The sequence below is a fragment of the Delphinapterus leucas genome, chromosome 1, assembly GCF_059928025.1.
Source record: "Delphinapterus leucas isolate spDelLeu-1000000601 "Yukka" chromosome 1, BTC_Dleu_Yukka2, whole genome shotgun sequence".
NCBI lineage: Eukaryota > Metazoa > Chordata > Mammalia > Artiodactyla > Monodontidae > Delphinapterus > Delphinapterus leucas.
In genome coordinates, this window is record NC_143129.1 from 131,656,716 (window position 1) to 131,681,738 (window position 25,023).

General features: G+C 40.2%; 1 long non-coding RNA gene across 1 annotated transcript in view; it reads right to left on the reverse strand.

Moving 5' to 3' along the window:
- Positions 1 to 25,023, reverse strand: part of LOC111178434 (uncharacterized) — a 122,120-nt gene that overhangs the window by 69,761 nt on the left and 27,336 nt on the right. The window contains exon 2 of the long non-coding RNA XR_016395027.1: positions 2,963 to 3,082. This is a non-coding gene — a long non-coding RNA (uncharacterized LOC111178434). The remainder of the gene's footprint in view (positions 1 to 2,962; positions 3,083 to 25,023) is intronic.

The following is a 25,023-nucleotide window of genomic DNA, read 5'->3' on the forward strand; positions in this document are numbered from 1 at the left end:
GGACAACTTTAAGGTTGCCTCCTCTTCAGAGGATTTAAATTGAGATGAGATTTCCTTAGGGAAAGTAGGAAGCTTGAGGTTTAGTCTGAGGGCAGGGGGAAAGAAAACTGCCTTTTTATTACATTGTATGGTGGCATTAAAGTTACATAACAAATCTCTACCTAAAAGATTTGCTGGTGAGGAGTCAGAAATTAGAAAAGTATAATGGGAGTTGAGAACCTAAGGATATTGGGGTGGCCTGAGATGTGGACAATGGAACAGGCTGTCCAGGGACTCTGACACCTAGAATAGAATCAGAGGTGACAGGTAGTATTAAACCCTCTGAGCAGATGCTAGAGAGACTCACACCAGTGTCAATTAAGAAGTCCAGCTTCGAATCCTCTATTTTAAGTTTAATAGTGGGTTCTGCAGTGTGACTGAGGATTGGCTGACCCTGTCAGTTGATGGAGTATTTATTGTGCCAGAGGAAGGAAGAAATGAACCTTCTGATGGTGCTGGGGCTTAGAGAAAAGGTTATTTGAGCTTTTTTTCTTTTAAGTTAAGGATAATTGTCCTTCCGATGTCCTGGCTTCTCACAATATCTGCAAACACAGGGAAGGCTATGTGACTGGTGAGAAAAATGAGTGGACTTTGAGTTACCCTTAGAGTCATCATTTTTGTTTTTGTAATGACTCAATGTGCCCATCAAGGTCTGTTCATTTTAGTTTCTTTTTTGTCTTGTTTTCCTGCGTGCTATTTACAAAGAACTATGTAGTTGCTTCTATAATAATGTTAAGAGACCGAACTGCCCAGCCAATGACACTATTTTGGATTTATCTTTCTATATCAGAGAGAAGATTTCCAACCAAGGCAGAAATTAAAAGATGTTCTAGACTCCAGAGTTTACTGCAGCATGCCTTTGCAAAGTCTATATAAAGCGTTCTACCAACGTTTTAAGATGTTCCTCTTTCTCTGAGCACATAATTCAACCTGAGACCAATTTACCTTAGAGGGAGGCCTCCATTACCCCCACATCAGGCCTTGAATGTTGGTCTGGCTGAGCCTTTTCCTGTTATTTGCAGGAGGGCCTGGGAGATTCTGGTCACCTGTTTCCTCTGGGGAAGTGTTGGGGGAGGATTTCCCACCTGAGGCCATCTAGCCTGATAATTACAGTATAATCAAGGGTGGAAGAATGTCCTTTAATAGCCAGTCCAAGTCCCTAGAGTGGGGCTGTGAAAGGCCACTAATCTTTTTAGAGTTCTTCTCTAAATTTGGTAGAATCTTCTGAAAGTGGTGGCAAAAAGGCTTTGGAATTTAAAAGATCTGGTGCTGTCCAGGGAAGCCAAATTCTTTGCTGTGGAGGTCCAGGATGCATCTTCATGGGACACTGCACAGGAAGGCCTAGAGATGACTGAGTTTAATTACAGAGCCCAGGGAAGTAAGAGGGGTTGTAAAGTACCGCAAAGTGATCCCGGCTGTGAGCTCCTGGAGCCTGTGCCAGATTTATTTCCTGGCTATCAGTGTTTATACAAATAACCTGTATATTCCAGGCCTGAAGATCAGGCTACAGCGCTTCCTGTAAATCTTGCAGGGAAGGGCAACTTAAAGCAGGTATCTGGGTGTTTAAGGGATTTGGGGGGGGGGTAGTTGGAGCAGTTTGGGGGGAAAGTTGAAGGAATTTGCTGAGGAGATGGGGCCAGATTTTGAGGACAGGGGTTTGAGGCAGGGGGTCCACAGATCCAATATATCTGTGGTCAGGGACAGGTAGATGGAGATAAAGGGAGTATAGGTGGGTAGAGAAGGAAGATTTATAGTGGGTATGGATTTTAACTTTTGTTTTTAAACCTGTTTTCTGTTCTTTAATCTTTTTAAGGGAGTCTCTAAGGCTAGCCGATAAAATCCGTTGTGTCCTCTTTTTAATTTGATCTTCCCATAGAAACCAATGGGATATTTGTTTAGGATGAGAGCTCTGTAAAATTTTTTTGAATAACGAAGTTTTTCCAATTCAAAGGATCCATCATCTGGTTATTGACAAATATGATCTTCAAGGGTATGTTTATTTCAATAGCAACTCAATCCAATAAGCCTTTTTATGGAAAGACCAGAGGTAATTTTCTAGGCACAGACACAAGACACATCCCCAAAGCAGGTCTAGAAGATGCAGCCCGCAAAATCCAAGAAGTTTCACTCTAAGAAAGCAGAGATCCTCATTGTCACGGGAGGTAAGAATAGCGTTTGTGAAAATTGTGACTCCAGTCTCCCACAAGAATTTGAAATTCCTCTAGTCGCAGACCTACTAGTTTGTGACACTGGGTAGGCGATACTAGGAAGGGGCTTTCCCAGCACTAGGGAGATAAAGGTCCCTTATGGACTGGGATCCTTTATTAAGACAAAATCCCTGAAAGCTGTCATGGTTGGACAAAGAGACTGCTGCATGTCACTTCTTGTCTTGGGTTCCCAGCCTGTGGGCAGGTCACTTGAGACAAACCCAACTGGCAGAGACCAGAGAGAATATTCTCACTGGTCACAAAGCCAAGCTCTCAGGACATAAAACAACACGAAGAGAGAATCTGATCCAGCTGTTGTTGTTTTTATCTGTGACCCACAGCAAAGCTTGTCTAAACAGATGCTGATCTGGTGAGAACTATAAACTAGTCAGACTGTGAGGCCAGCTCAAACAACAGCCTTGTCAGACCTATACCTCTGTTTTACCCTATGAATCTCCCCTTTATGACAAATGACATAGAAACAGAGACAAAGGAAAACTATCTCTGGGAGGCAGGAGATCAACAGAAAACAAGAGTACTCCAAACAGAAAACATTAGAGGTGCTATGCACAAAAAACTAGTTCACACCAATGGTTTTCCCTGCCAATCTGAACTTGAAAAGGGAAAAAGACAAAGGGAGACTCATCCCTCTCGCCCTCCCACCCAGACCCTACAGGTGGAGATTTGGGAGGCAGTGACATAGTAAGAACTCTTACCAACTTCCAGCGTTTGTCAAATGTCCCAGGATCTCTCAGCTTCAGCCCCGAGAGTGATAAGCAGTGACCCAGTCAGTGCTATCCCATCTTCACTGCCAGAAACGGTAGGGGAGGCAAACGCTGTAGGGGAAACATAACTAAAATGAAGAGACCAAAGGAAGATAAGAGTTATTTTAACAAGGTCTGTTAGTACAGAAGTTTCCTGGCCTTGACTCTCATTTCTGGTGATAAGAATATTCCTTTCCTCCTGGCACAGGGAGGGCAGCTCTCACATGGGAGTTTTAACTTCTGTTTTCAGGAATAAAAAGGGAAATCAAGTACCTTAATTTCACCTGCTGTTTTTCAAGTGATTTCAACTCAAAATAATCAATATGTCAAGGTGGCATATTTTGGGGTGACATGTCCGGAAATCCCTTCACTTTTCTTCCTGTGTATGTATGGTCATACCTTCCTAAGCTTTTTTTTTTTTTTTTGCATGTAATTTTTTAAATTGGAAATTTTTAGATAATATATTGCAGCAACTCTGGATTCTTATCCCCTCCGGGGTAGTTGTTGTTGCTGATTTTTTTTGTTTCTGTAATGGCTTGCCTGGATTAACTCTGTAGAGTCTGTCTTCCCGGCAGTGTGTAGCCACTGACGCCTTTGTTCAGGGTATTTTTTTGTTTTTTATTTAATATACTTTTGTTTTATTTTTAAGTCTGACTCCCTAGGGGTCAGCCTAACTTAATGGTCCGTCAATGATTGATTAGAGGTTGTACATAAACATCTTGAACCAGTAAGGTTTCCACCCTTTGCTGTGAAGTTGTGTGTGTTTAAGGAATGTCATCAAAGTTCAGGCAGTTTACAGTCTGCTCTAGCTTATTCTTTCTGCATACTCAAGACTTCACATTCATCAGGGACAAGTAGATAGCCAGGGCCCTATCTGGTCTTTCCTCTGTGAGTGCATGTCATTGAGCATGTGTACACCTGCTTCCAAATCACCAGGGCTAAGTGGATACTTCTGAACCCCTCTATCACTCTCTTGATCTCTGGATTTCCCTTTTAATTTTCTAGCTGGTCTGTCAATCTCTCACTTGCCCAAGCAGTATTGACACCTCAGGCAGCCTTCTTAAATTGTTTGCTATTATCCCTGGATTCTCCTGTTATCATTTTTGACAATGCCCTTGTGTATTTGTGCTTCTCTCCAGAGCAAATCAGCCCCCTCTAGTAAGAAGGCTGCGATTCCTCACAGCTTGCCTGGCCCTTATAAAAGTACTGAATAGCAGAGCTGGGTGGGGAATGGCAGAAACCCCAGGATAAAATGCACAGACTCCCAGTATTCTTAATGATGCTTAGTTTCTCTTGAATAAATGCTTCTCAATTAGATAGATGCCTTTGGTCAATTTCCAAAATCCTGGAATGGCTGTTTTTAACAGCTTTGTCTGATTTTGTATTTGCTTTTTAGGGAGAGGGTTTGCCTACCGCCTCACTCAACCTTTCCAGAAGTCCCACCTCACATTCAAAATTTTTGCTTTGGGCCAGAGGTCATTGTAACGTTTCATTATGACATGTGAAAAAGGGAAAGATATGCAAGACTTATGAACAAGCTTATGAATGAGGAGATACATCATATTTTTTTAATAAAAAGATTCAATATCAAAAACATTGAACTATAGATAAAATGAAATTCCAATTAAAATATTGAAACAGGAGCGAAGGGGGCAGGGCCCAACCTTTGAGAGAATGACATAGCCAGAGGACATGACATGAACTGATTAGAGCCAAATGGGTCCAAGATGGCAGACAAGTCGACTTCCATTAGACCTTGAGCCTCAGTATACGCTCACTGTAACACATCAGTAAGCTAAATGACACATCCACAGGCACCATGACAGTTCCAAGACCAACCAAAAGGATCAAAAAGTGGGCGGTGGCCCAATTCCTGGAAATCCCCACCCCTTCCTGAAATAGCTGGAATACTCCTTCCACTCATTAGCCTATGAAATTAGGCACCCCTATAAAAACTGACAACCCCATACTCTGGTGCTTTTCTCACCTTCTGAGATGGCCCACACTCTGTCTGTAGAGTGTGTTTCTCTCTAAATAAATCCACTTCTTACCTATCACTTTGTCTCTCACTGAATTCTTTCTGCGATGAGACATCAAGAACCTGAGCTTCATTAAGTCCTGAAACCAGGTGTGTGACCCCAGTTGGAAGACCTCAATTGGAAGACAGTTTTGACTGGGTTTGAATCCTAGCTGTGTGGATTCAAGTCCCAATCAGGAGTTTGGCTGGATTCAAGTCTCAATCTGAAGTGCACGGTTTCCATATCAGTGGGGTTCTTGATGGAACATGATTAGACAGTGTAGATATTGACACAGGAATAAGCCAATGGTAGAGGTCAGAAAGGCTACAAACAGATTGTGTAGGCAGAATTCTACGAATGACTCCCCTTGGACCGAGGTAGAATATGAAATGTCCTTTCCATGATTACATTACATTATATGAAAAAATAAAGATTATCTAGGTAGGCCTGGTCTAATCAAATGAGCCCTTTAAAAGTAAAGAATTTTCTCTGGTTGGTGGAAGAAGAGAAACTCAGGGATTGGAAGGCCGAGAAGAATTTGACATGGAATTGCTGACTTTGAAGATGGAGGGGGCACAGGACAAGGAATGTGGGTGGCCCTGAGCTGCTGAGAGTGGCCCCAGGCTAACAGCCAAGGAAATGGGGACCTTACTCTTATAGCCTCAAGGAACTGAATTCTGCCAACAACCTGAATGAGTCTGAAAGCAGATTATTCTCCAAAACCTCCAGATAAGAGCCCAGCCCAGCCAACTCTTTGATTTCGGCTTTGAACCCAGCCGAGGCTGCCTAGACTTCAGATCTACAAAGCTGTGAGATAATAAGTGGGTGTTGTTTTAACCTGAAAATTTTGTGGTAATTTGTTATGCAGCAATAGACAACTAATACACAGCCCTATATTTATACAAGTATTTGATAGATGACAGAGCTGGCTTTGCAGATTCTTGGTGAAAGGAGATCTCTTCAATGAGTAATTCTGGGACAAATGGTCATACATATAGAATACAAAAAGGTTGGATCTCTACCTCAAAATGTGACAAGCAAATAGAAATTTTCGATGTAAGGAATTCCTTAATGAAAGATGTAAAACACATAAAACGATTGAAAATTCAAGTATGCAAAAAATTTTAAATTCTATTTATCAAAGGTCAACATTGAACAAAGAAAAAAGAAGGAAAGGACAAGAAGTCTGAAAAGCAGAAGTGTACAGTGTCTCAAGAGTTCCGAGAGAAGCATGTTTGTAGAAAGGAAGTTGCCATCTTTGTTGAATTCTACTGAGGGGGGAATTCGAGGAAGACAGAAGAATGTGCACTGGATTTGAAGACACAAGGAACACTGATGACCAGAACAAGAGCATTTCAATGGAGTAGGAGGAAACCCAGGGTAGTGCGCTGACAGCTGTGTCTCTTGTTCATCACCCTTCCAGAAAACGCCACACCTTCCTAGATGCCTAAAACGCCCTATCACTTGCATATTCACAGCTCTCCTAAAATATCTGAACATGGTAGTGACAGGTTCTATTTGGCTTTTATTCTGTAACAGAACAAGTAGAATTATGATCTGTATCATGATTTACTTAGCTGATATCACATGCTTTTGAGAATTCTATCATTTTTCTGACATTTCTTCATCTCCAGCAAGATGAGAAAGAGAGAAACCATAACAAAATTGTCGCCATCTCTACAGTCAAAATAGGTCTTAGTTGTTTCTAGTCAAGCCGAACTTTCTGGAGGGTCAAGGGATGGAAATTTGAGGTGCATTTTGCCGTGCTAAAATCTTACACTATATGTATATATATATGGTGTAAAAACCCTGAAATTAATCCCCCCCTTCTTCCTCTCATTGTACCTTGCAATGTTGACTCAACTGGTCATTTTGACCCCACTAATTCAAAAAAAAAAAAAAACTCAGGGTAAGGGGGCGCAGGGGATGGGACAGAGGCCCAGTCGTGTGCTCCCTAGGGACTGGTTGTATCTCAAACCATGGAATCTTGAAAATATTCCCCTTCCTCAAAATTATTCTCCTCCAACCAAAATAGCTCCTAAACTATAGAAGCTCTGGATGTGCAAAAGGATTTCAAGATTTCACTAATGAAGATTATAATTAAAATATTTAAATGGGTTTTTAATTTTCTTTCTGGGCTATGCTATTTCCTAGTCCTCTCGAGAAGCTGCTATTGTTCAATCCTGACAGAATTCTCTGTTAGAAATTATAGGCTGCTGCCTTTCAGCATCTTCATTAAAATGCAATGCTGCCAGATATATCTGCATGCATATGAATGAAGCATCTATAGAATAATTAAGTCATGAATAACACATTGCTGAGCATGGCTTTTCCTGAATAGGGAAAGACTATTATTTATGAACCCAGAGATTTTATATTATATGAAAAAATAATTGGCAATAACAAGTATTATTTGAAGACACATTAATTTAAATTATGATTGTCCTTCTATAGACTCCATTTTTAATAAAACGGCATTTACATTAGAAAATGGATGTGAATCTATGTGCCATTTTTCTTTATTTTGTTCAAAAGGCCACCTGAAAGCTTTTTGGCAATGGGGATTGCATAATTTGAGAATCTTGAGATCTTTTACAAACAAAAGGTCATTAGCATCACAGCGACATCATAGGCCTGGGTTCAAACTAATAGCTACATATCAATGGAAAAACGTAGATACTGTTCACAAGCACACTTAGGCTTTTTCAAGGAACACTGTGGAAGCAAAAGCTGAGCTCCCCTGAATCCACCCCTCCCCCATGCAGTGTGTTTGAATCTAGAAACAGTTCTTTTCCCAAAGCCCCAGTTTAGCAATGACCACATTCTAAAGTTAAACTGTGCTGTAGTTTCAGCACTGCTTAATGTTTAGCTCTGGGCTCTCCTGAGACCTTTAGCCACGGTGCACTGCGTGCTAAAGTCCAGAGGCAGAGGAAGAATAAGTGAGAAGACATGAGAAAGACCAGAGAGGGAAAAAGGATGCAAGGCTCAAGGTGAAAAGAGAAAGGAAACATCTCTTCCTTCTTGACCTCCCTCAGTTCCCTTGGTTGAGTCTCTTTCTTGGTCATACCTCTTTGTGATTCATTTCACATTTGGTCTTTCTTCTGCTTCTTTTTCAAAAGACAACACACCCAGTAAAGTCTCAATAAAGTCTCCCTGAGGAAGGGTCAGAGTCAAATGTCAACGGAGCAAATAAGCCTACCATCTAGTTAGTCCCCATGGCAGTCAAAGGACCTGTTTCAAATCTGGGGAACCCGTTTCTCTTTTCCTTTTTCCCTCACAGGTGCCTCAGTCCACCCTGCTCCCTTTGTACCTGGGTCACAGCAGCTTCCCCTCTAATGCCCTGTCCATAATCTCCCATCCCCCCACCCAATGCCCCACCCTGCCTTTCTACCCTCCCCAGCCCTACCCAAGTACAAGTACACTCCCTAAACCATCTCTGATTAAGTCATTTCTCTGATAAAAATTCCACAGTGGTTTCTCATGGTGCTCAGGATCAATTCCAAACCACTCAACATGATTCAAACGCCCTGCAGGTCCTGGCCACAGACCACATCTCCAAATCCCTCTGCAGAGCCTTGAACGGTCTGCTCTCTCCAGTCTAAATGAATTACTCACCACTTTTTAAGTTCATCTGTTCCATGTCCTCAGACATACTGTTTCCCTAACTGACATCTATTCCTCCTTAAACATTCACCTCAAAGGCCCGCTAGACCTGCAAGCGTTCCCTGACCATCCCCACTCCCACTCGTTTTGATGTCCCCCGTGGCACTCTGAGTATCACATTTATATCTCAAGGAAAACCCTTTCTTACTCTTTACTATAATTGTTGATTTGCTTGTCTATTTTCCCCACTATAGTCTCCTTAAAAGCAGAAAATATTTTCTTGGACTTTGTGTTCCTACCACCTGTCCCAGTGTATAGTATTAAAAGCCCCTTGAATGAAAGAACTACATATAACATAAGGCAGAATGAGGTAGATGCTGTCACCTTCTGCCTTGTATGGCAGTGAGTAAAAGCATAGCTTCTTGGAGACCGGAAGGCTTGGGTTTACACTGTGACTCTACTATTTACTAAGTGATGATAAGTTATCTTATTCCTCTGATCCTCTGTTTCCTAATTTGTAAGGTAGATATATACACTTGTTTTTTTACAGAGTTATTTTGAAGATTAAATTAAATAAGAGAAATTAAATGTTTAGTGGGAGGACTGGCACATAGTATGCAATGTGTAGTGGTAGCTATTAGTGTTGTCGTTACTATTTTTATTACTATCAAAGCACAGCCAATAAAAACTTAAAAGGCCATTTGGGGTGGGGTGGGATATATTTACCTTCATTTTAAAGATTCATTGTATCATTAAAATAGAATACAAGACTCCCAGGTAATCCACAATGAAACATCATAACTAAAATAGCATAAGCAGACTGGCAAGCCAATCTTATTTTGCCAACAAAAGTTTTGCCAACAAAACTTATTTTATTCAGTTCCTCTTCATGGTGTGGTGGGGAAAAGGATACTCTACTTTAACTGTAATCATTAAATCACATTTTTTGTTGTTGTTGTTCCCACGTTCACCCAATACAGATCTTTCAAGAGGCATTGCACTTAGCACCGAGTGACGAGTTTAAACAACATTGAATACTAGGACATATCCTGATCTCTGAGTAGAAGGTCTGGCTTAACTATGGCATTGGCCAGCCGTGTGATCAAGGGTAAGTCACACCTATTCGGGTAGCTGTTGTTTCTTCATCTATGTAGTTAGAAAAGTGGACTATCAGATCTCTAAGGTTCCTCACTTCACCAAAATCATGATTACAAGTGGAAGCGTGGCCCCTACCCTACAAAAAAATTGTAATTAAACTATTAAAGTATAAGTGACCTGGTATTGCCCATTTTGTCCCCTCTCCCTGCTGTTCTCAGGATACTGCCAGACTAATACTCAGTTTTCGTGTAATGGAATCCCCAGAATGTGGAAGGTGGAGAAAAAGCAAAAGCTAAATGGGTGGTTATCTGGAGGAGAGCAGAGAGAGCTGCAAACTGATAGAGCAGGTGGGTGGAGAGGAAGGGTGTGGGAGCAAGAAGAGTTGGGGGAGGAGACTGAGAGAGTATAGGGATGGGATGGCATAAAAGAGGGGAAAGTTACAGGGCACTGCAGGAGGTAGCTGGGGATCTTCATGAGTTGCCATAAAATATAATCTCCATTCCTACTTATGTTCTTCAAGACAGACAAGTGAAACAGAGTCAGGGCTTCCCTGGTGGCGCAGTGGTTGAGAGTCTGCCTGCCGATGCAGGGGACACGGGTTTGTGTCCCAGTCCGGGAAGATCCCACATGCCTAAGAGCGGCTGGGCCCGTGAGCCATGGTCACTGAGCCTGTGTGTCCGGAACCTGTGCTCCGCAACGGGAGACGCCACAACAGTGAGAGGCCCGCGTACCGCAAAAAAAAAAAAAAAAAAAAAAAGATTCAGAAGGTCTGTACTTCCTTGAATGTAGCACCTCCTGAGGGACTGGACCAAATGGGTCAGAGCGTCAGTGGACTTACACCAATTAATGAGAAAACAGAGAGAGGTACCAATTGATATGCCCACAAATATGCGTACTCTGAGTATGTGTTTAATTCTCACAGTAAAGGAGATGAATGAAGTATGATTTGAGGTGCCTTAAGAATACTGTAAAAAAGTTAAAAGGTTGACATTTAGAGATAAGGGAAAGAGAAAAGTGGTGAACTTCATTATCATCCAATGATAAGCCGTCAGGCCTAATGAAATCCATGTAAATGATATAATTGACAAAAGTAAAGAAAGTATTCCAATACTGTGGATGGAAAATTATTTCACAAACATGTGAGGATTACTCAAAAAGTTTAACTTTTTTTTTCTCTCTTTTTTAACATATGTTAATAATGCAAGTAACTTAAGTCTATGTTTTGTAAAAGGTATGGCTACCTTTCTACTCAATAAGGCTGAATTTTTAAGGAGAATAAATATCAGTTAGGGAAACAACATAGTGAGGACATGGAACCTGATATACTCAAGGAATCATAAATCATTTAGTTAGACTAATTAGGGGAATAATAAGTATAATATAACAAAGATTATCCTGGTTGCAGAGTGTAGGATGGCATAAAAGGAAGTCTAGTTAGGAAACTGGGGCAATAATCCAGCTGGGAAACAATGGGAACGTGAACCAAACAATGTAATTGAGGATGAAGGGGGAACAAAAGACTTGGGTTCAAGTTCCAACATTCTCACCCTCTATACATATGATCTTGGACAAATTACTTCTCTAAATCTTAATTTCATAAACTAGAAAATGTGAATAAGAGTACATAGGACTGCTGAAAGATTTTTAAAAAATAAGACATGCAAACCATTCAGCACAGGACCTGGACTGAAAAATATAGACATGGAAGTACTCAGCAAATATGTGGGAGTTAAACTATGAGGTTGTCCAAGTATTAAGTATGGAGTAGACAAGGAGAGGGCCAAGGTTGCCTAGGTTAAGAGGGTGGATTTCTGACTCCTTAAGTTCTAACCCTCCTGCTCTTCCAGAATTCCACTGCTTCTTCATGGAAGATAAAACACATACCATGTAAGTGATGACACTGCCACTACCAACCAGCTATTTGCTTCCTGGTAGCTCTGTCTATGGCTCATGTTTAGAACTAGCAGCAAGAAACAATAGGAAGAAAGCATAAGTGAAGGTGTGTGGTCTGCCTTCTTGATAAATCCCATTCCCCACCCGGCCTCATGAAGCTGTATGATTTTTCTCAGTGTTTCAGATAGGATGGAAAAATGAGGCCTGCTTTTTTGTGCTGTTTTGATTCTGAGGTTTAATTACTGTTGTTTCTGGGGAATTCATTGCTTTAATTAATAATGTGCCCTGAATCTCTTAAGTGAAGAATGCCATTGAAAACATGAATATGTAATGAGTACAGCCTTCTTTATCCCAGATGAGGAGGGTGGCTGTTACTTGGCTATCACCTCTCAGTGCAAGTACAAGGACCTCAGGTACTAAAAGGAGCTGGGCTTCATGGTTTTATTTGCATGTCTGGTTTCTTTTTAGTTCAAGAGTTCTTTTGTTTTATTTAAAAGCTGGGTCTATTAACAAGGAAACCAGAGAGAAAAAACAATCAGCTTGCTTTGGTGCCCTTTCAGAACTCCTCTTAACTGCTTATAAATCAATAAGCTAATTTCTAAATCAGGGTTTCTCAATCTCAGCACATTTTGGACCAGATAATTCTTGCTTGTAAGAGGTTGTTTTGTGTATTGTAGGATGCTTAGCATATCCCTGGCCTCTAGTAGCATGTCCCATTCGCGACAATCAAAAAAGTCTCCAGAAGGAGGCAAGAATATACAATGGAGGAAAGACAGTCTCTTCAGCCAGTGGAGTTGGGAAAGCTGGACAGCTGCATGTACATCAGTGAAGTTAGAACACTCTCTCACACTATACACAAAAATAAACTCAAAATGGCTAAAGACTCATGTCACCATAAAATTCCTAGAAGAGAACATAGGCAAAACATTCTCTGACATAAATCATAGCAATGTTTCTTAGGTCAGTCTCTCAAGGAAATAGAAATAAACAAATGAGACCTAATCAAATTTATAAGCTTTTCCCCAGCAAAGGAAACCAGAAACAAAATGAAAAAACAACCAAAGGAATGGGAGAAAAATATTTGCAAATGATGCAACCGAAAAGGGCTTAATTTCCAAAACGTACAAACAACTCATACAACTCAATAAGAAGAAAACCAAACAAGCCAATCAAAAAACGGGCAGAAGACCTAAATAGACATTTCTCCAAAGAAATGTCTTGTGCCTGTCTTGGCCAATAGGCACAAGAAAAGATGCTCAACATCGTTAATTATCAGAGAAATGCAAATCAAAGCTACAATGAGGTACAACCTCACACCGGTCAGAATGGCCATCATTAAGAAGTCTACAAATAACAAATGCTGGAGAGGGTGTGGAGAAAAGGGAACCCTCTTGCATTGTTGCTGGGAATGTAAATTGATACAGCCACTATAGAGAACAGTATGGAGGTTCCTTAAAAAACTAAAAATAGAGCTACCATATGACCCAGCGATCCCACTCCAGGGCATATATCTGGAAAAAACTCTAATTTGAAAAGATACATGCACCCCAATGTTCATAGCAGCACTATTTATAATAGCCAAGACATGGAAGCAACCTAAATGCCCGTCAAGAGATGAATAAAGATGTGGGGTGTGTGTGTGTGTGTGTATAAAATGGAATACTCCTTAGCCATAAAAAAAAAGAATGAAATAATGCCATTTGAAGCAACATGGATGGACCTCGAGATTATCATACTAACTGAAGTAAGTCAGACAGAGAAAGACAAATACCATATGATATCACTTATATGTGGAATCTAAAGTATGACACAATTGAACTTATTTACAAAACAGAAATAGACTCACAGACATAGAAAACACACTTATGGTTACCAAAGGGGAAAGGGGGTGGGGGAGGGATAAAATAGTAGTTTAGCATATACAAACTAATATATATATATATATATATATATAAATCACTTTGCTGTACACCAGAAACTAACACAACATTATAAATCAACTATACTTTAATAAAAAAAAAAAATGTCCCCAGGCCTTTGCAAATGTCCCCTGAAGGCAAAATTGTCATGGGTTGAGAACCACAGGTCTAAATGAAGGACTTAGTTTGCAGGACAGTGAAAGCAAAGCATATTAACAAGCAATAAACATATGTTCATTGAGGACTTGAAAAACACTGTGCTTGGTGTTGTAGGAAATACAAAAATGCTAAAGTATTATGTAATATTGGGAAAGTCCTTGGACCAGCAGTCTAGATCCACGTCTGCTGCTTACTAGTCATGGGTCCTTGAGCAATTCATTTATCCTTTCTGAGTTTCCTCTTCTTACTAAGGAACAAGTGTGAGAAACGTAGGGTGCAGAAATATATGTATTTGCAATTGGATGAACAGTCTTAATAGTCTTATCTAAAGGTCTCTAGTAGTGAATCCAAAGTCTTTGTTTGCTAATCTGATCTGACTAACATTTTAGTAATGACTTAAATGAATGAGGACATAATCGACATGTTGATCAAATGTAAACACAACATGCACTTGGAATGGCCATTAGCTGGATAAAAGCACCAGAACTGAAGACGATACTGAAAAGCCACATCTAAGCAAAAGGTATTTGCATACAGATAATGTAAAGTCATGCATTTGGACCCAGAAATTCACACCAGAGCACAAATACCAGATTGGGGAATTCAGTGTGTATGTAGGTGAGCAAGAAAGAGAGTAGTAGAAGATGAGATAAGAGATAAAGGAGTTCAAATTATATAGGGCCTCACATCTCATATTAAGAGAACTTTGTCATTTACTTGGAGTGAGGAGGAAAGTCATTTGAGGGTTTGAACAAAGGACTAACAGACTGGACCAAATTTTTATTTTATCAGATTACTTTGGCTGCTGCATTGAGTATAAATTAAATGGGGATAAGAACAGAAATAGGGAGACCAATTAGGAGGCTACTGCAGTAAACCAGGAGAGACACTGCAGTGGCTTAGATGAGGTGTAGCAGGAAGATGTTACAGATTAGATTTGGGTTGTCAGAAAAAGAAGGGAGTCGATACTGACTCTAATCAAACAGAAAGATGGAGGGCCATGAACTAAGATGGGAAAGACCGAGGGAGCAGATTTTGGATAGGCAAGTTGAATGGTATAAATGTAACACGAAAAGAGAATAGCTGTGAAGGCGAAATTTGGCTCATTCTACAACATTTTTGAAAAAAACAAAACAAAACAAGATGTAGAGTTTACAGGTATGACCATTTGATTCTGGATAAGAAAGAATTGGCAAAAATGAAATGGGTAACCATGTGAAATAGTGACTTAATAATACCAACCTTAGCTCATACTTCCCATGAGCCAGCCACTGTCAAGGACTTTGCAATTATTATCTCATAATCCTCAAATCAGTCCTATTTTACAGATGAGCAAATCATAGCTCGTAAGTGATTAAGCTATGCAAAGGTTGGTCTAGGTTCATATCGGCAAAACTGATAACTCTGGGTGAGCTAAGATTAAATTTCCTGTGGTTTTACTATTGCTTTAACTAGTAAGCAACACAAAAGATACACAGAAGAGCAAGATGGGAAAGAGAGCAATCTCTCTCGCGACAACTTTATTTTTCAAGCATACCTAAAGCGGAGTAGTTTCAGCAGCTCACGTGCTGTGGAGATCCTCCAGGTTGGAAGAATCTGCGACACCGTACTTACCCTTCATTTCTTTTTAGTCTGGGAGAGAACCACATCATTTAGACCCTAGTGTTGTGGTTCCAGAGTCAGAATTTCTGGTCGAGCCATCGTTACCTAATCCAATTATCTCCCTGTTTTGGCTCTTGCGTGGCCAGTGTGCCCACTTGATTCTTCAGTGCAGCTGGTCTGGCCATGGCCTGCCATAGCAGTGAGCTAGGATTTGAGCCCAGGCAATCTGATTCCTGAGTCTGGTCTTCACAACTGCCCCACATTATCTGCACGTAAAAGCTTTCAAAAGGGACTCAAAACTCATTTGGAAAAACGTAGTGGAAGAGATTTAAGCCTCAGATATGGCATGAGCTAGGTAGCTAATAAAGCAACTTCGAATGTCTAAAACATAATACCACCTCTCTGCTAACCTGTTGGTGAACTATAATAAAATGTAGGAAAGAACTGGAGAGGTGTTCTTATACATTTCTGCAGGACGGAAATCTAAATTGCGACTACATCTCTACCATTGGGATGTCCTCCGTTCTATACCTTACTCACATTTCTTGTCTCCAAGTAAACCATATGTGGTGTCTTCACACATATTGTTTCTGCTTCCAGAATACCTCCTCTTACCTTCTTTTCACCTGGATAACAACTACTTCACGACTGGAGTAAGACACCATCTTTTCTGTAAAGCCCTTTAGCATCCCATCCTCTATCCAGTCAGCTTTGACCTCTCCTTCCTCTCTGCTCCCAGAGACAGCCTCTTGGACCTGCCTCTTGCACCTTGCAAAGTGCTTATCTGATTGTCATATGTATATTTATTTACTTACAGGTTTCCTCCGACAATATAGCCTCCTTTCCTTGGATTGCTGATAATATTTTTTCTGAGCTCTTTTCCAAGATGCTGTTACAAAATGCTGTTGCTGACCATTTTGCATTTCATCTGTGTAAGTATATTTCTGGCTAGCACATGCAGGATGAATTGGAAAATGAGATGGGGAGTGCAGGAATCCATATTTGAGGTCCTTGCAATAGTCTAAGGTGTAGAGGGTGAGAATGGAAAAGAAGAGGATTAAAGGAAAAAATGCAAGAGATGTTGTGGAGGAAGGGTGAGAGACGTAAACATATGAGAATAAATAAAAAGTCTTTTTTAAATGAATGGATGTTTCTGAAAATACGGCTATAGAAACATTAAGTGAAACCCCTTCTAGAATAGCACACCAGAAAATGCTAGGAAAGATTTTTCTTAAAACAAAAAAATTTTGAATGTATAACTCAGCTAGTGGGAAGTAATAGAATTATTCAAAGTTCAACAATGCACAAAAAATCACGTAAGTACCAGAGCCAAACTTTTCCTTGGAGGCATTTACTGAGTTCTGATGGTCTAAAGTCTGAATTTTAATGGGCCACTGGCAGTGAACAGGAGACAGAGCCAGAAGCTGAGCAAAATGGGAGGTTGTATCAAAGACCCCTTTCACAAGAGTCAGGACCACCAAGGGCAATACTCTCAATGAGTGAACTAGAAACAACCTCTCCCTAAAAGAGAGTCATGGAGATACCACCTTTCTCAGCCTTAGCTTTGTCTGATAAGGAAAAAATATAAAGAAAAAAGAAAAAATGTCTCCAAAGAAACTCCTTACCCAGATCTGCATTCTCATGGTTTGAGGGCCAAAAGCCACACTGCCCATGTATTTAAAACCCTAAACCAAAGATAATTTGAGTGACCCTTGGTCAACAGTGTTCCCAGAAACCTGGCAGAAAAATCAACTCTGCTCCAGAGAAATTAATTTTGGGCATAGACTCAAAGAAAATTCTCAGAGATAGAGTTCTAAGATATGTAAGTTCACAGTCAAAATTATCATACTGAAAAGGAAGCAAATCATGATGAGTGAAAGCTAACATAAGAACAAACAGCAGATTAAGACAATAAAGAATAGATATTGGAATAATCAGACCCAAAATATTAAATAAGTATGTTTCAAAAAATAAAAAAGTAACTTGAACATATTGAAAAGGCACAAGAGACTATTAGGATTGGCCAACTGGATATAAAACAGAACCAAACAAAAATTCTAGAAATGGAAAAAATTAAAATAAAAAAGCAACAGATTAGATTCAGCAGTGGAGAGATTTAGTGAACTAGAAAGTAGAGATTAAAAACAAATTACAAAACAATGCCCAAGAGAGACAAAAGGAAGATATGAAGTAGAGAACGAGACACATGAAGGAGACAGTGAGAATGCCTGCTACACTCAAGCAATTGGTAAAGAAACTCTGAAGGAAATATGAGCAGTAGCAACTGTAAAATTTAGGTAGACTTCAAAAGCTGCCTCCTGCTATGTAGATTAGTAATACTAAAGGAGCATGGATAATTGCTGAGCACCAAAGCTGAGAAGAAAGCCTGCCAACTTGAGGGAAAATATAGATGAAAGGGGAAATCTGACCACCCTTCTCTTCCTTCCTATTCAAATTGATGGTGACACATTAATATAATCCCAAAAGAAAGAGGGAGTTGTGTCTTAAAGGCCACATGCCTAAGAATGAACTTGTAATGGGACCAGCAGCAGCACTGATTGTTGCTCATTCTCTCTGTTTATATAACACAATTGGAGTAATCTAGAAAATAATTATATCCCCCCTCCCTCCTCTTCATAAGTCATCAAAGATCTGTCTCTAAGAGAAGGTCTGAGAAGCCAGCTGTGTATCCTAGGCATGGACATTCTTCTACAGAAATAATCACACTGAAGAACAGAAGTGGAAAAGCTTTTTCTGTAAAGGACCAGATAGGAAATATTTGAGACTTGAGGGCCATATGGTTGGTATCATGGCTACTAAACTCTGCCATTATAGTACAAATGCAGCCACAGACAATGCATAAACAAAAGAGCTATGTTCCAATAAAACTTTACTTATAAAAGCAGGTGGTAGGCTGTAGTTTGCTCACCCGTGCTGTAAAAGATTACTTATCTAGAAGTACAAATACTGGCAGCATTCAACAAATGGAACTGTTCTAAAATTATTTTCAACAATCACTCTTTTTTTTTTTTTTTTTTTGCGGTACATGGGCCTCTCACTGTTGTGGCCTCTCCCGTTGCGGAGCAGAGGCTCCGGACATGCAGGCTCAGCGGCCATGGCTCATGGGCCTAGCCGCTCCGTGGTATGTGGGATCTTCCCGGACCGGGACGCGAACCCGTGTCCCCTGCATCGTCAGGCGGACTCTCAACCACTGCGCCACCAGGGAAGCCCTGATCACTCATTTTTGAAACTCACATCATTATGATAATTGAGAAAAAAATTTTCTACAGCCATACCATCCTAAACGCGCCTGATCTCGGAAGCTAAGCAGGGTCGGGCCTGGTTAGTACTTGGAAGGGAGAAAAAAATGTGCTCTAGCATTTGGACATAGTAATAGTATAAAGGGCTGGGAGATATAACCCAGTGAGTCACAGTGGCCCAGTTCAAACAATACACCCATGATGGGATGAGGTAGCTGAGTAGCTAAGACAATAACAGACTGCTAAATAACATACACATGGTGATACAGATCGTAACAGACAGAATAAAACTTACTCTTTCAGAGGGCACTACATGTGGCAAAAACTTCGTTATTTTCACACAGCGAAAGTCATTTACTTCTGAGCTAGGGACCCTCCAGTGTACAGGCTGAGGAGTCATTCCAAGGGGAAGCATAGCATTAAAAAACAGATGAGGGGTTGTCCCTGGTGGCACAGTGGCTGGGAATCCACCTGCCAACTCAGAGGACATGGGTTCGATCCCTGGTCCAGGAAGATCCTACATGCCACAGAGCAACTAAGCCCGTGCACCAGAACTACTTAGCCTGTGTGCCACAACTACTGAAGCCGCGTGCCTAGAGCCCAAGAGAAGCCACCTCAATGAGAAGCACGTGCACAGCAACAAAGAGTGGCCCCCACTCGCCACAACTAGAGAAAGCCCGCAAGCAGCAACAAAGACCCAATGCAGCCAAGTAAATAAATAAATAAATAAATAAGCAGATGACATTGAAGGAAGTTTACCCCATGCCCTCTTCTCTGGATCTTGTCCCTGCTATTATAAAACGTCATGCACTTCATTTTATCACACCTCTAGCTACACACAAACAAGGATTTCCCAGTAAATCAGAATTTTATGATTTTTTTAATTATAAAAACAACATAATGCTTTCTTTTGCCATTTTGAACAAAATAAGTATGCGTACAAATTCTCAAGTTTTTGTTGGGAAAATCAAGAAATATGCGTTGTAAGATTTTTACATAATAAAATTGTTTTCTCTTTTCACCTGAATTTTTAATCAATGCAAAATAATAGCTAATATTATTGATTGTTTAACATGTCCAGGCACCATTCTAAATACCCTACATGAATTATCTTATTTAATTCTCATAACTCAATAAGGTTGGCACTATAACTGATTTGCAAGATATACGTTTAACCTGTGATAGCCACTTAAGATACCCATTTTACTTTCCTTTCCTGCTCTCCTCATACCCACTTCAAAATGCCTCAGATTAAGCTCAATGAAGAACTTACCATATGACACCAAAAAAAAAAAAAAAGAAATCTGAGCAAACTAGAATGGCTCATCTTCCCAGACCTTATGCCCTTGCTAGAGGAAGAAATATAAAAACAAAAATGAGCTGAAGAATAGGAAGAGTTTTTTGGGGGTCAGATTCAAGTTCCTGGGTGCTTGAGTTTGTTGCATGAACACTTGCTCCCTCACTCCTGATTTGGGGGAGCTCCATGAGCCAGACAGCTGTGTTACAGCGAGACTACAGGAAGAGGAGACTGGCACCTTACTTGCCAATTGCTTATCTGCTGAGCCTCAGGGCTTGCAGCCAGAACTTGATGAAAGGAATTTTAGGAAGAAGGGATAGGTATTGGCAAAGTAAGGCAGAAGAGAGCAGCGCTACTCTCTGAAGTCAAGAGGTCAAGATCAGGAAGACAGGGACATCAAAAAATGAATAGGAAGGGAAGGAAAGGCATTTGCCAAATGGACCACATTCGTCACAGCTGTAGGTTAGATGACTGTCAGGTGAAAGGTGCAGCCAAATACTTCACAGAAACCACACAGATGCCTAGACAGCTGCTCAGAGACAAGTCCATCACTATCCAGATCTGTGGGTCTCCCTCATCAGGAGATTTGGAATGAACTAAATCAAAGGTGATGATTGACTCAGGAGTGCACAGACAATTAGCCATCACCAGATCCTAGTGGTCAAGAAAGTATCTTCTCCCTCAACATTTCTTCTACTTCCTTTCCTCCAGATATGGCAAAAGGAGAAAGGAAAACACTGCAGACCCTTTCTCAATGGAATTCTCCCAACTGAACGTATGTGTTATTTCAGATTCTTCAGGAAGCAAATGCCAAGATAGAATTAGATATACAAATAATTAATTGGAGGAAACAACTATGAAGAATAAGGGAGAAGGAGCAGGAGTGGATGGGGAAAAACTTCAGACCACGATGCTCACCTGACACTTGTGCAAGGACAGAAGAAGGAAGGAGGACTGGGTAGGCAGAGGCCCCAGATTGCAGTGAAGATCTCAGAAAGGCTTGACCAGGCCAGTGGGGCATTGTAGAGCAAAGTTTGTCCATTAGAGGAGCCCCATGTTGGGCAGGAACGGTCCAGCTCTAGTATACATACCTGCTTTGCTCGGTTATTGGATTTGAGCAGCCCAGGGAGCGTGTAACCTCCTTGTCATGGACACTTCAGAGGATCCCAGAGTTACAGCCTCTGGAGGCTGTCAGCTAACTATTCTCTTTGCAGCTTGTTCTCACTTCAAGGGAGATGTGGACAACACACTCCATTAGCTGCCACAAGATCCATTAAGTCTACTCTGGGATGATGATGTGGGCTTCACACTTGGACATTAGAGTGAAATTATAAATATTTTGCTCTAAGCCAGAGTTAATAAGATCAGTCACAACCTCTTCCCATTCAGCAGGTTATAACAAAGAACTAGGACACCTGATGCATCTGCTCTACATCAGTCATTTTTCACATTCACCTCCTCCCAGCTCACTGCTTCCTCTCACCTTTCAGCTACTTGTCTGTCCTATCAACACCCACTCTGGGATCAGGTCCACCTTCAGACAAAAAAATTTACCTTCAGTGCAGGTAATAGCTAAGTATAGTTTGGTCACTGCTTTTAATAGCTGACAAAAGGATGTGTGAATATTTTTGACTGGTTCCTGTCTTAGCATCTCATTCTTGTTTAAAGAATAAAAATGTGGTCAAGAAAGAGGAATCACCCCTAATTTGGAATAAATCTCAAATCAAGCACATAGTGGTATGAGAGGCTAGAATAGTATTGTTGAACTTAAAAGGGAGGTTTATTTGAGGAAATGGCTCAGAGTTAAGATCTGAAAAGGGGAGGGAAGAACATTCCAGGCAGAAGAATCAACATGTACAGTGGCCCTTAGTGACTGGGGTAAGGGTTTAAGATGAGACTAGACCAGGTGGGTAAGAGCCAGATCTTCTCACAGGAGTTTTCATTGTCCTAAAAGTAACAGTAGGGTTTTAATCAAAGGACTGGGATGGGTGGAAGATGATAATGTTAGGATTTGTACTTTGAAAAAAATCCCTCCGGATGAAGAATGGAGAACAGATTGAAGGATGCATGAGGAGATATTAAGAGATATTTAGGAGTTTTGTTTTAATAGTCCAGGTGAAAGATGAGGCTATCTTGAACAAAGAGAAATAGATAGATTAAAAAAAAAAATTTAAATGGCAAAACATCCAAAACTCACTGGTAGATTAGATATGGGGCTTGAGAAAGAGAAGGGTGTCAAGATGTCTCCTAGGTTTCTAGCTAGCATACTGGATGAATGATAATGGCATTGACTAAAATAATAAATACCAAAAGAGAATCAGGTTGAAGAACAAGGCTGTGAATTCAGAATTAAACAGTTTACCAATTAGGAATCTTTTAGTCACAAGTTATTAAGAAGCCCAATTCAATCTGACTTAAACAAAGAAGAGAAGATATTGCTCCACCTAATTATAAAATCTATTAGAGAGGCTGGCTTCCCCAGTGGCCTCATTTAAGAATCAGATGATATCACCAGGATTCATCTCTCGACTCTACTTCCTCCCGACTGGCTACATTCTCAGACTTTACATGGTGGCTCCTGTACAACTTCAGGCTCACACCATCACAAGACTAGTTCAGTGTAAGAGGAAATTCTCTTCCCAAAAAGTTGAACAAAAATTCAAAATCTAATCTCTTTAGCCTTTATGGTCTTATTCTGGGCATATGCCCAACCTTGAACCAATTACAATTGCTTAGGGTGATTAAATATGCTAATTGGATCCTGTAGCCTGAGGCTTAAGTCATATTCAAAAAGAAGTTCATGAATGAAAATGGAGGAGAGTTACATATCCCAAAACAAAATCATGTACCACTGCCACAAAAAGCATAAGGGAACACAGGGTAGTGAAAACAAGATATAACTATCTCGTTTAGGTGAACGTGATTTCTGAGATTAACAACAGGCAGGATGTGGTGGACATCTGAGAAAATCAAAGCTTCACTGATAAAGAAAGGGTACTTAAAATCACCTCTGAGCATTAGCAGAGGTCAAGACTATGGGCTTTCAGTAACAACTGGCTCAATACAAGAACATAGACCACATGGGACAAAAGCAACATAAGGAACATCCAAGGAAATCTATTTTTGGTGAAGATTCTCTGGAAGGTCCATCAGATGTCTTGCTGTAAAATAATCAGAATTGAATTTTTTTCTGTTTATGTTTAATACACATCATATGATGTGAGTTCAGTCAATCTTACTTTTTCCATTATTAAAGTATTGATACTCCTCCAGGTATCAATAGAAATATGTAGACTCCAGCACCTAGAATGGACAAAAGCATGACGACCACCCTCTTTATTTCCTGTTGTATCAGCCAGACCTGTTCCTGCCTGGGAATACTAAACAGTACACACACACACACACACACACAAAAAACCCTTTGGGGGCTGTCTTGGTAAGATTGAATGTGAAAAATAGTTTCCACTAGAGGGTGCTAAGCCTCAAAATAAAAATATAAACCAGGTACGTAGGATTTTCCCATACTTTCCAATATTCATTGAGCAACTAATAACTATTAACCTGGACTCCCCAAAAAGCAGAGCCTGAGGCAAAGCTTATGTGCTACTACTTTATTATAGAATGCAATCCCAGGGAGCAGGAATGAGGGCAAAGGAAAAGGAGGCAGGGAAAAAGTGAGAGTCAGTCCAAGAAGTTATATTACTGAGCCAGTCACCTCTTGCTATTAAACACAACTGACTCCTAGATCTTATTGTACCTTCCTCTAAGAGCCCATATAAAAAGCTGCTTCAGGGCTTCCCTGGTGGCGCAGTGGATGAGAGTCCGCCTGCCGATGCAGGGGACACGGGTTCGTGCCCCGGTCCGGGAAGATCCCACATGCCTAAGAGCGGCTGGGCCCGTGAGCCATGGCCACTGAGCCTGTGTGTCTGGAGCCTTTGCTCCACAACGGGAGAGGCCACAATAGTGAGAGGCCCACGTACTGCAAAAAAAAAAAAAAAAAAAAAAGCTGCTTTATAGAACAGTCCAGCCAGACTGGCTCAATCATCCATTGTTAAAGTTTTACCCAGTGGGGTATTAATTCCCTCCTTACGTATGTCTGAGTTGCGAAAAAATACCTTGTCAAAGATAATGTCATGCAAACAGCAGTTGGAGGATGTTTGTCCTTTGACACTAAACATTAATTATCACTTCTCATTTAATAAGACGACTAGTTGTGGGCTTCTTAGGTATTTCTTGGTTGAAAATAATTTCCATTAGACTTGCTAGTCATCTAAGAAATTAGCTTTGTTGTTTATCTTGAATTAGTCTTGTTTACCTTTGCCAAATGAATGCTACATTATAACTGATTGAATAAGCAGTGCTATTTGTTTTTAAGAATGAGAACTCTTTGTTTTTTCAAGTTGATTTATTTTGAAATATTTATAGCTTTCCCCATGGCTTCAGAAACAGACTAGGAAGACATTTAGCTGCTTTTAAACAACTGTTGTATAACACTACAAGCTTTTTTTCTGTTTGTCTACTTAGTAAATCAAGCATATGTTTTCTAGAAGGCTTTGTCTAACTGCCATAATATCAATAATTTGCATCCATTTGTCCTACCTGCTAAATAATTTTATGCTTTAGATCCTTATCAGTTATTCTTAACGTTCTTATAAAATGTGCCATTTTTACATTGACTTTTTATTTGGAAATAATTTCAAACTTACAAAAAGTTGAAAAAATAAAAATAGTACAAATGAATACCCATATGCCATATACTTTATCCAGATCTATCCATTTTTTAACATTTTACTCTGTTATATATGGTTGTCCATCACGGCCCTTTACCCCTAAATACTTCAATGTGTTACTTCCTTAAAATAGGGATAGTCTCTCAAATAATCAATTATATAATCTACTGTCCATATTCCAATATTACCAACTGATCTACTAATGTTCTTTATAGCATTTTTCCCTCCAATACAGGATCCAGTCTAGGGTCAGGAAGGTATTTAGCTGTCATATCTCTTCAGCCTCCTTTTGTTTGGAATAGTTCCACAGTTTGTCTGTGTTTTTTAAGACATTAATATTTTTGAAGGATACAGTCCCACCTCCCTTTTTTAAAAACAGAAAATTTCTCATTTTATGATTGTCTGATGTTTCCATGTGATTAAATTCTTTCTCC